The 12,116-nt window shown below is 49.1% G+C and overlaps 1 protein-coding gene across 1 annotated transcript in view; it reads right to left on the bottom strand.

Annotated features, from left to right (window-relative positions):
* Nucleotides 1-12,116, bottom strand: part of PITX2 (paired like homeodomain 2) — a 565,621-nt gene that overhangs the window by 69,929 nt on the left and 483,576 nt on the right. The gene's annotated exons all lie outside the window — the stretch shown is intronic.

Raw genomic sequence — 12,116 nt, 5'->3', positions numbered from 1 at the left:
ATGATTCTATTCCTGTGAATACGGGACTGTATTACCATCAATGTATTCTTTTGACTTCATAAACCACAAGGTGTAAATAGGTAAAAAGGTGTAAGTGCCACGTGAAATGTTCAAATAGGGTGATTTTACACGTTACCCATTACGTTTTTTTAATATTACATTTTTTTCCGCAGTGACTTTTTTGTGCCAACGTGGAAGTGTATTAAAAACAGAATAATACACGTTCAGACGTGGATTTTTTTTTCTCAAAATTGAAAACAGTAAAATAAGATACGTGGTTCTGCAGTAAAAAAAGAAGAGGAAAATAAATATATAATTTATATGCCGCTAAATGGAGAATTTCAGAAATAAAATAAAAACATTTGATAAAATCACATTCTGTTTATAGAGTTTGTGGAAACTGTTATTTTCAGGGTGCTGCCAACAATGGTATATATATATATATATATATATATATATATATATATATATATATATATATATATATATATATATTCTCTCCTGTGTAATGGTGTGACCTTCCCCACATTTAATAATAGTAGAAAAACGTAAACCTTTAGTGCAGCTGCTGTATTGTTAATGCTACACTGCTTATAATATGTAGAAGATATAGGGCAATCTATTCTACAGAAACCAGTACATAGGGTGTACTGAGATGGAATTGGATGAAAGCAGCCTTCAAAGGGGTTGGGGGTTGTAATATGGAATGTGAACTTGTCACCAAAGTAATACATATAGAACACTGCATATTTATTAATACCTTTGCCCTAACTTTTTTTTTTGGGACACAATTATCTTTATTTTACATCCCACGACATCTCTCTCTTCTCTCTCTTTGTGTGTGTGTTCGTATATAATTGTATGTATATATATATATATATATATATATATATGTATGTGTGTGTATGTGTGGGTGTACGTGTGTGTATGTGCGTTTATGTGTGCATATATGTGTGTGTGTGTATATATATATATATATATACACACACATACATATGTGTGTTTGTGTATATATATATGTGTGTGTTTATGTCTTTATAGGTGTGTGTGTGTGTGCTTTTTGGTGTGGCGAGAGTGCGTGGTTCATGAGAGGTGCAGACTTGAGTTGGTCACAGCATATTATGGTATAAGTATCCACATATATGCTGCTGTGTCGAGTGTTGTAGTTAGAGACATAAGCTGCATACTCAGAAGCACAGAATGTATACACTCCTAGTATAAGAAGTGTGAATATGATTCAGAAGAAGCGCCTCTGCTAGGGGTGCACTAACTTGACATTTGACCTTTGCATTAGAGTAATAGATGTCTGAACATTGTGTGTTTATTACCACATTTGCTCCGTATAACGTATTAATAGACCACATTTCTTTTCACTTTCATGATATGTTCGGTTTATTTCTCTGACGAAAGAGAGAGGGAGAGAGCTACTTGCATATATATCACGCCTTCCACATCTACACGACAACTAATATCAAATCCTCTTTCCAGCGCTAGCTGTCTGTGTCCCGACCCGAGCACACGCGACCGCGCGCGGGGCCTGTGGAGAGGTGAAGCGAATTCTTTCCAAAAGCTGTAAAATTCAGACTTTGCTTTCAAAGACACCGTGTTGAACCCGATTCGTTTGCAGCATCTCATTAGGTTATTTCACAGAGTGGATATCACTCGCCATTCACGTTTAGGAATTCGAAATGCGGAAATCTCCTCGTGTTTTCACTGCTGGCGTAGCGCCTACCAGTCCCGAGCGGCTTCAAGGAGCTCTATGCTCACAAACCCGCGCCATGAACCCTTCTCTGTGAGCAAGACCCGGGCGTTCCAGGCCCCTCGGCCCTCGCTGTGCAATTACTTGCTTGAGTTTCTGTACATAATCAGATACTGCAAAATGGCAGCTGACCTAAGCCCCTTAATAAGATTTTAAATTGAGATGTTCATAAATTATCTTATCCACCTCTTGGAAAACGAGCCCCACAGCGCCGGTATGGATGCAAATCATTTCAGCTGTCTCGTATATAGCGAGAGGATGGGTGTATGTATATATTCATGTATATATGAGTGTATTTATATTTTTGCATAGATAATGAAAATATAGATATCTATATAGGTAGACACGTTCGAACTAACTTACAAATAGATGACTATATGTTCGTTTGTGTTTTTCATTGTAAAAACACAACCAAACGAACATACATATATTTTAATTAACAGATATAAAACAAAATATTTTTTTTTAAAATAATAAATAGAGGATGAACCCGTAGGGATATATATACACAATGAGATAAATATATAGAAAGGTAGGTATATACATTTGTTTCCATTTCTTGCCATAGCCAAAGGCAGCTAAAACAGGAAGATGCTCTGAGATAGATAGAGATAGAGATAGATAGATAGATAGAGAGACAGATATATTTGTCTAGATAGATAGATAGATAGATAGATAGACAGATAGATAGATACATTTGGACAGATAGACAGACAGACAGACAGACAGATAAATGTGTCTAGATAGATAGATAGATGGATATAGATAGAAAGATAGATAGAGATAGATAGATACCTTTGGATAGATAGATAGAGAGACAGATAAATGTGTCTAGATAGATAGATAGATAGATAGATAGATAGACAGACAGATTTGGCTTTATAGACAGATAGATTTGGCTAGACAGACAGACAGACAGACAGACAGACAGACAGATAGATAGATAGATAGATAGATAGATTGATAGATTGATAGATAGATAGATAGATAGATAAGCACAAAGTAAACAATATATGGCTGATATTGGGCAGTGCCACGTGGCTCGTAAGCTCGAGGCCTGGTATTCTACCTAGAGGGCAGCAGGGCCGGTCATATGTTGCTGGAGATGGGGGGTGGTGACGTTTTTGCGGACAGCTTGGCCTACACCCTGGTGACCCCTCCCCCTTCACCCCCTCCCGCTCGGCGCGCCGCTTTGTGCCAGGCCTGGGGGTAGGGGGCGGCGGGGGGGATGCGGGTTTGAGTGATTCCGCAGTGAAATCGCCGGATTAGCGCCTGATTGAGATGTCTGTTCGTGAGATATTACAAAATTCATTATCACAGCTCTCTGCTAACTCGATATGAAGTAACACAGATGGGATTTTATGAGCCCAGGGCTCTCGTGTTTACTTATGATAATTTCTGGGGGAATTTGCATGTCATCAGCCCAGTAATCTGCTCTTTCTTCCCTCCCTGCGACGAGGATTCCTCGCTGCTGTCAGAAGAAACCTCCAGGCTGCAGGGCCCACACACCGCCAAGACAAGGCCCGGGAATAACACTTCAATATTTCAAGAAAGTGCTATATTCCGCAATTGTTTTATTCACAAAATGGCGCCAGGTTTGAAATCTTGACTGAGCCTCTTTTCAAGAATGTTTCACAAATTGCTTTGAAGGGGCACCCACTGGCTCTGCGGCTGAAGTCAGGCACATTTTGCGCGCCATGTTTGTTCTCCAGTTCTTAAGCGGTTGGGTAAACTTCTCCAAAATGTGCTTTGGGCACGAAACTGCCTGAGTGTGCACCCCGCATACTGACACCTTCTGTGCCGGAGCCAGCCCTCAGTCCCCGAAAACTCTCTCACCGCAGAACCATCTAAGGATGACACTTCAAATAAAGGCAAAAAAAATGTAGGTAATTATTTTAATCTCCCACACACAGGCGCAATATTACTGACATTAGATTAACATGCAATACTTATTTTATGTAGGCAAACGATGCACTAACCTCTCTTACATATATGCAACTTTGCCGTAAATAAATTCACAAACAAAAAGTGCTTTACTCTTACAAAGTTTTGCTATAACCCCCCTGCCTTACACGCAGTATTTTTATTACTTAAATTAAAATATGCAAATTGTTTTAGTCGCGCAAGGGTTTGCTATAACTGATCTATCTTTCATACATCATTTTTAACATGTTAATGAAAATATACAAATTGTTTAAGTTCTGCAAGCGTTTACAGTAACCTGTCCCTCTTAATATCGCGAATATTTAAATTAAAATGAATACATTATTTAATCGTGTACAGTTTGCTATGATATAACCTCACGCAGAACGTTGATAACATCATATTAAAATATACGGCTTGTTTCATTGATGCAAATGTTTGCAATAAGCACTCTCTGTTTCTTTCACACACAATGCTGCTGAACATAAATTCACCCATATGTATTTATTTTATGGTTTCAAAATATAGTTATGGCCTCCTTTGCTCTGACTCAAGTGCGCGCAGTGCTGCTGGTGTTAAATTGACATATCCAAATTGTTTCTTTGTATACACAGTCTGCAATGGCGGTGAATGCTCACTTTGTTTACATTATAGAGCAATATGTCGCCGACAATATTTCCACCATCATACAGTTTAATGTCGCGATATTAATTGCAGATCTGTGGTGTGGGGTTGGGGCCGTGCCTGTCTGGCCCATTTACCTTGTTTTTCTCAATGAAGGTGAGCTGGGAGGTAACCCGGGCACTCACCCTATATATTAACTGGCATGCGTGGTTTCAGGCCTAAAGTAAAGTCCACATTTGTAAAGCGCACAATCACCTGTAAGGGTCTCTAGGCGCTGGGAAGATTAAGCGAGCTATTGCCCAGAGTCACATGGTGCTGGGCTAACCTGCCGCCGGAGCCGGGGATCGAACCGTGGTCCCCAGATTCCAGCGTCAGTCGCCCTGGCCGCGGCGCCACACCTCTCCCTACCCGAGCGCGCACGTCTGCACAGCGCATATGCAGAGTACGGAGCAATGCGACAGAAAAGTAAGCATCTCATTTATGCATCTTGAATTAATAATGCACTCAGACAAACACAGCGTCAGCGCCGGCGTCCACCCCAGAGCGCCATTATTGGTGCAAAATCTCTTGGTGCAGCATTTACGCGTGAGTGGTGGTAGAAAATAAAAGGTTTAATTAGTTGGGGCTTGTATACAGCGTCGCAGCGCAGCCTTTCCACCACTTCTATGCGCCTTGAGAAATATAAACGTGTCAAACACGTCGAATAAGCGAATGGTCGCAAGCCTGGGCTTTTCTAAGTCGAAAATGCCGATCTTCCACTGTGTGGGGAGCATAAGAAGGCAGGCCCAAGTCGAGGTAGTAAAGCGAAAAAGGCATATGTTCCAGAAGACACTTAGGGCAACAGTTAAGTCCAGTACCTCATCCAGATGAGGAGGTAGTGTTAGGTTCTGTCACAAGCTACGCATTAGGCGTGACATGGATTGAAAACTGGCGTGCGCGTTCGATAGGACTAGCAATAAACCGTGCTGATGAAGTAACTGCCACTTCGCCCTCTTTCTATCTTCCCTTTAAATCGTTTCTATAGTACAGGTTCTGTTCCAACATTGTCTTTCTGAGAGCCCTGATGGAGATACTATCAGTTGGCTTGAAACGGCGCGCGTTTACAAGTTCATTCACAAATATGTTTGTGATTACAGCTCTGATATCAGAAACCAGCAGCTGACAATAAAAGAAAATAAATGAAACAACACGACGACTGTGGGATTTCCACGGTAAAACCCACCAAATGTGGCGGCATGGGACGGAAGAAGCTGCTTGCACTTTCTTGTGATTTCCCGCCCCACAAGCGCCTGTGTCATCATTGACCTGCTGACGGACGCGAACCGCTATAGGTAATGTAACAGTAATGTAAAGTGATTAAAAGACCTGAGCACTTTAATGATGACGAAGTGTATTCCGCAGTAAGCGTGCGCAGTAAGGGAAGGGCATAGGAAGGTCTGTTCACGCCAACGAGCAGGGCATGAGGCTTCTTGGCGCTGTGTGGGTGTTGTGGCATTCGCACTGGAGGAGGCAAGCGTGTTTGAGGTTTTGTGGTGGAGAGCAGGCCGCCCTGACCTGCACGGGCCCTTTTTGGCTGGTAACAGCTGTGAAGCAAGGACTTTGTGTGTGTGTGTGTGTGTATGTGGGGGGGGGGGTTATTCGAATGCTGCACGTGTGGTGCAGAAGCAGTGCCAGTGAATGCACAGAGGCGCTGGGGGTGTCCAGTGGCTGCAGAGGTGTTGGTTTGCAAGAGAGCTGCAGTGCTTCTGTGGCTGGGCTGCACTGGGATGCGCCCTGTTGCGCCATGGGGCGCTGCCAGCCCTGCAGAAGGCGGCATAGCGCCGAGCCGGAGCTGCAGAGTGCTGGAGCAGCATAGGGCCACACATAGGCACTTGTGTGTGGTGGCCGGTGGCGCACGCTGTAGTTGTGCAGGCCTACAGGGGAAGGCCTGGGACGGACCCTGTGTGCGTGTGGGGGGAGGGGTGCTCGGGGCTGCGCTGGGGGTGTCCTGGAGCTGCACGAGGGGCCTCGGGGTCGGCATGCGATGCACAGGGCGGGCGTGGACAGGCACTGGAGGGGTTGTCTGTCTGTCCCGTGCGGCTGAGGGTGCACCAGGGCAGACAGTGGATGTGGCAAGGCGCCGGGAGTGCTCAGGGGCTCCGCATGGTACACAGGGATGTAGGGTGGAGTGATTGCGGGAGTATGGGGCAGCAGGGAAGACAGGGGCTGCGGCACTGGCGGCCCCAGGGGTGTGTTCCACAAGCGCCATCTGTAGGGTGCACAGTGAAGGCGGCAGGGGGTGCACGGGGGGCTCGGTCGGGGAGACGGCGCTGTAGGGTGAGGAGTAGTTGCAGCACTGGGACAGGAGTGATTGTGCCTTTGCGGAGGGTACGAGGGGCACAGCGATGACAGGAGCCGTAGCTCTGGCCTCACGAGGGGGTGCGTCTGCATGGGGTGCTCGGGGGCTGCACGGGGGTGGCTGGGCAGCATAGGGTCACACACGGGCACGGCGCGCCCACGCTATTCTCAGGTGCCCGCTGGGGTGTGTGTGGGGGGGGGGGACCTGGTGAGGGGTGGAGCTGAATTGCAACGGTGCCCAGCTGTCGCACAGTGGTTTTTAAGTGGCTGCGTGTGCAGTGCACTGAGACCTCATGTACCAGCAGCGGGCTGTACACGGGGCGGGTGCGAGCGCGTGGAGTCACAGGGCTGTGTTGGGGGGTCCCACATGTGGCTGCAGCTGCACAGGCATCAGAGGGGGTGCACAGGGCTGCACAGGGGCTGCAGCTGCACATGGAGCGGGTGTGAGCCCTTGGTGGAGTCCCAGGGTTGTGCGGGGAGTACCACATGTGGCTGCAGCTGCACAGGCATCGGAGGGGGTGCACATGGCAGAAGCGAGCACAGCCACAAATCACCCCCGCCAGAGGACCCCCGCGGAACGAATCCCGACCCCCGCATACTCTCACAGGCGGGGGGGAGGGGCTCACTCACTCACCGGCTCTGTCAGAGGGGCTCCTGCTCCCGCAGATGGCAGCGGTCCTCCGGTGCCCGGGCACGGGTGGGGGTCCTGGGGGCGCGCCCTTCCTCCTGCAGCCCTGCTCCCTGTGCACTCCTGCCTTCCCCCGCCGCTCCCGGTCCCTGCTGCTCTCTGGCTCCCGCGCTCCCTCTCGACGCCTTTCTGAGCCGGGAGCCACGTGACGTCACCGGCAGAGACTCCACCGGAGGGGAGGGGGCGCCAGGGAGCACCAGAGGGAGGCGGGCAGAGCCGGGTCAAAGGTGACCCTCAAGAACACAGAAAGAAACCCATTAACCATTTATATATGATATATAAAGCAGCCGGGGATGGCTCATGAAGAGCAACACTGGGAGCACAGAAAAGAAAGGGAAGCAGAGGAAAGAGGGAGATGGATGGATGGGGGAGAAGGGAGGAGGGAGGAGAGAAGAAGGGAATGAAGGTGAAGGGGGTGGAGGGAAGGGGAGCATGGTCAGGAAGTGAATTGAACTGAAGGGGAAGGGAAGTGACGCGACATGAAGGGGTCGGAAATGTCAGTGAAGGGAAGAGGGGTACTGAAGGGGAGAGGATGGATGAATGGGTGGGTGGGGCTGGGAAAACGAAGGTCACACAAGACACATGCTATCACGGATGAGGCTGAGCAGCTCACAGTCTAGGGGTGAAGGGCGCGAGGGGGCAGAATGGGGCAGTATCCTGTGAAAGCCAGAATATGGACAGTGTTTTCACACGTACAAAAGAATCATCACTTCATCGAAAAAGCAGCCGCTTAGCTGGTGGGGGGGTAAACGTGGGTTCCTTTACTACCCGTGCCTTACAGGCCTGGCCCTGCTGCATATTGTCACTGTTGACTTGGGGTGGGGCAGGGACGGGCGTAGGGTCACTGGCACCAGCACACGTGCCCCACACCGGTCCGGTCACGTCCCTTCGAGGCACGTGTACCCTGTCACCGGACACACGCATCTCCGTGACATGCCCCACAGCACCCCCTGCCACTGATCACACATACCCCACAACATCCCTGTCACTACCCTATCACCGAGCACACACGTACCGCAGCATCCCTGTCACTGCCCTGTCACCAGGCACGTATACCCCACAGAATCCCTGTCACCGATCACACACGTACCACAGCATCGCTGTCCGTTCCCCGTCACTGAGTATAAATGCCCCATAGCATTTCTGCACGCCTGCCCCATTTCCAAGCACACACTCATCACAGCTTCCCTTCCAACCCCCCCCCCCCCCTCCCCACCTCACTCAGGCCTTGGGCACGCCTGTCCCGTTACCAGCTGCACATGCAGCAGAACTTCTATACCACTACCGCCAACCCACACGTCCCACGACACCCCAGTCACCCATGCACTCCAAATACATGTGTGCACCTTGTCCACGCACACTCGTCACCCAGCATCCCAGGCCCGCCCTCACACACCGGCCTCGTTCTAAGCGCCCATAACCCAGACTCCCTCGCGCTTCCCGGGCACCGATCCCACGGACAACAGGACCCCCCACTCAGTACCCGTGCCTCAGAGAGTCTCTGTCACTGAGACCACGAATCACGAATCTCTGTCACTGAGACCGCGAATCTCTGTCACTGAGCACACAAATGTCTGTCACTGAGTCCACGAATCTCTGTCAATGAGACCACGAATCTCTGTCACTGAGTCCGCGAATCTCTGTTACTAAGACCACGAATCTCTGTCACTGAGACCGCGAATCTCTGTCACTAAGACCACGAATCTCTGTCACTGAGCCCACAAATCTCTGTCACTGAGACCACGAATCACTGTCACTGAGACCGCGAATCTCTGTCACTAAGACCACAAATCTCTGTCACTGAGCCCACGAATCTCTGTCACTGAGACCACGAATCACTGTCACTGAGACCGCAAATCTCTGTCACTGAGCCCGCGAATCTCTGTCACTGAGACCGCGAATCTCTGTCACTGAGACCGTGAATCTCTGTCACTAAGACCGCGAATGTCTGTCACTGAGTCCACGAATCTCTGTCACTGAGCCCACGAATCTCTGTCACTGAGCCCGCGAATCTCTGTCACTGAGCCCACAAATGTCTGTCACTGAGTCCACGAATCTCTGTTACTAAGACCACGAATCTCTGTCACTGAGTCCACGAATCTCTGTCACTGAGCCCACAAATCTCTGTCACTGAGACCACGAATCTCTGTCACTAAGACCACGACTCTCTGTCACTGAGCCCACGAATCTCTGTCACTGAGACCGCGAATCTCTGTCACTAAGACCACGAATCTCTGTCACTGAGCCCACGAATCTCTGTCACTGAGCCCGTAAATCTCTGTCACTAAGACCACGAATCTCTGTCACTGAGCCCACGAGTCTCTGTCACTGAGACCGCAAATCTCTGTCACTGAGCTCACGAATCTCTGTCACTGAGCCCACGAATCTCTGTCACTCAGCCCACGAATCTCTGTCACTAAGACCACAAATCTCTGTCACTGAGCCCACGAATCTCTGTCACTGAGACCGCGAATCTCTGTCACTGAGCACACGAATGTCTGTCACTGAACCCGCAAATCTCTGTCACTGAGCACAGGAATGTCTGTCACTGAACCCGCGAATCTCTGTCACTGAGCACATTAATGTCTGTCACTGAACCCACAAATCTCTGTCACTGAGCACATGAATGTCTGTCACTCAACCCACGAATCTCTGTCACTGAGCACACGAATCTCTGTCGCTGAGCCCGCGAATCTCTGTCACTGAGCACACGAATGTCTGTCACTCAACCCACGAATCTCTGTCACTGAGCACACAAATCTCTGTCGCTGAGCCCGCAAATCTGTCACTGAGCACACGAATGTCTGTCACTGAACCCACGAATCTCTGTCACTAAGACCACGAATCTCTGTCACTGAGCACACAAATGTTTGTCAATGAACCCACGAATCTCTGTCTCTGAGCACACGAATGTCTGTCACTGAACCCACAAATCTCTGTCGCTAAGCCTGCGAATCTCTGTTACTGAGTACACAAATGTCTGTCACTCAACCCACGGATCTCTGTCACTGAGCACACGAATCTCTGTCACTGAGCCCACGAATCTCTGTCACTGAGCCCGCAAATCTCTGTCACTGAGCCTGCGAATCTCTGTCACTGAGCACACGAATCTCTGTCACTGAGCCCGGGAATCTCTGTCACTGAGCCCACGAATCTCTGTCACTGAGCCCGCAAATCTCTGTCACTGAGCCCGTAAATCTCTGTCACTAAGACCACGAATCTCTGTCACTGAGCCCACGAGTCTCTGTCACTGAGACCGCAAATCTCTGTCACTGAGCTCACGAATCTCTGTCACTGAGCCCACGAATCTCTGTCACTCAGCCCACGAATCTCTGTCACTAAGACCACAAATCTCTGTCACTGAGCCCACGAATCTCTGTCACTGAGACCGCGAATCTCTGTCACTAAGACCACGAATCTCTGTCACTGAGCCCACGAATCTCTGTCACTGAGCCCGTAAATCTCTGTCACTAAGACCACGAATCTCTGTCACTGAGCCCACGAGTCTCTGTCACTGAGACCGCAAATCTCTGTCACTAAGACCACGAATCTCTGTCACTGAGCTCACAAATCTCTGTCACTGAGCCCACGAATCTCTGTCACTCAGCCCACGAATCTCTGTCACTAAGACCACAAATCTCTGTCACTGAGCCCACGAATCTCTGTCACTGAGACCGGGAATCTCTGTCACTGAGCACACGAATGTCTGTCACTGAACCCGCAAATCTCTGTCACTGAGCACAGGAATGTCTGTCACTGAACCCGCGAATCTCTGTCACTGAGCACATTAATGTCTGTCACTGAACCCACAAATCTCTGTCACTGAGCACATGAATGTCTGTCACTCAACCCACGAATCTCTGTCACTGAGCACACGAATCTCTGTCGCTGAGCCCGCGAATCTCTGTCACTGAGCACACGAATGTCTGTCACTCAACCCACGAATCTCTGTCACTGAGCACACAAATCTCTGTCGCTGAGCCCGCAAATCTGTCACTGAGCACACGAATGTCTGTCACTGAACCCACGAATCTCTGTCACTAAGACCACGAATCTCTGTCACTGAGCACACAAATGTTTGTCAATGAACCCACGAATCTCTGTCTCTGAGCACACGAATGTCTGTCACTGAACCCACAAATCTCTGTCACTAAGCCTGCGAATCTCTGTTACTGAGTACACAAATGTCTGTCACTCAACCCACGGATCTCTGTCACTGAGCACACGAATCTCTGTCACTGAGCCCACGAATCTCTGTCACTGAGCCCGCAAATCTCTGTCACTGAGCCTGCGAATCTCTGTCACTGAGCACACGAATCTCTGTCACTGAGCCCGGGAATCTCTGTCACTGAGCCCACGAATCTCTGTCACTGAGCCCGCAAATCTCTGTCACTGAGCCCACGAATCTCTGTCACTGAGCCCGCAAATCTCTGTCACTGAGCCCACAAATCTCTGTCACTGAGCACACGAATGTCTGTCACTGAACCCGCAAATCTCTGTCACTGAGCACACAAATGTCTGTCACTGAGCCCACGAATCTCTGTCACTGAGCACACGAATCTCTGTCGCTGAGCCCGCAAATCTCTTTCACTGAGCACACAAATCTCTGTCACTGAGCCTGCGAATCTCTGTCACTGAGTCCGCGAATCTCTGTCACTGAGCCCGCGAATCTCTGTCACTGAGCCCACAAATCTCTGTCACTTAGCCCATGGATCTCTGTCACTGAGCCCAAAAATCTCTGTCACTGAGCCCGCAAATTTCTGTCACTAAGACCACGATTCTCTG

The sequence above is a fragment of the Lissotriton helveticus genome, chromosome 2_1, assembly GCF_964261635.1.
Source record: "Lissotriton helveticus chromosome 2_1, aLisHel1.1, whole genome shotgun sequence".
Classification (NCBI taxonomy): Eukaryota; Metazoa; Chordata; class Amphibia; order Caudata; family Salamandridae; genus Lissotriton; species Lissotriton helveticus.
This window is presented reverse-complemented; position numbering and strand designations above follow the sequence as displayed.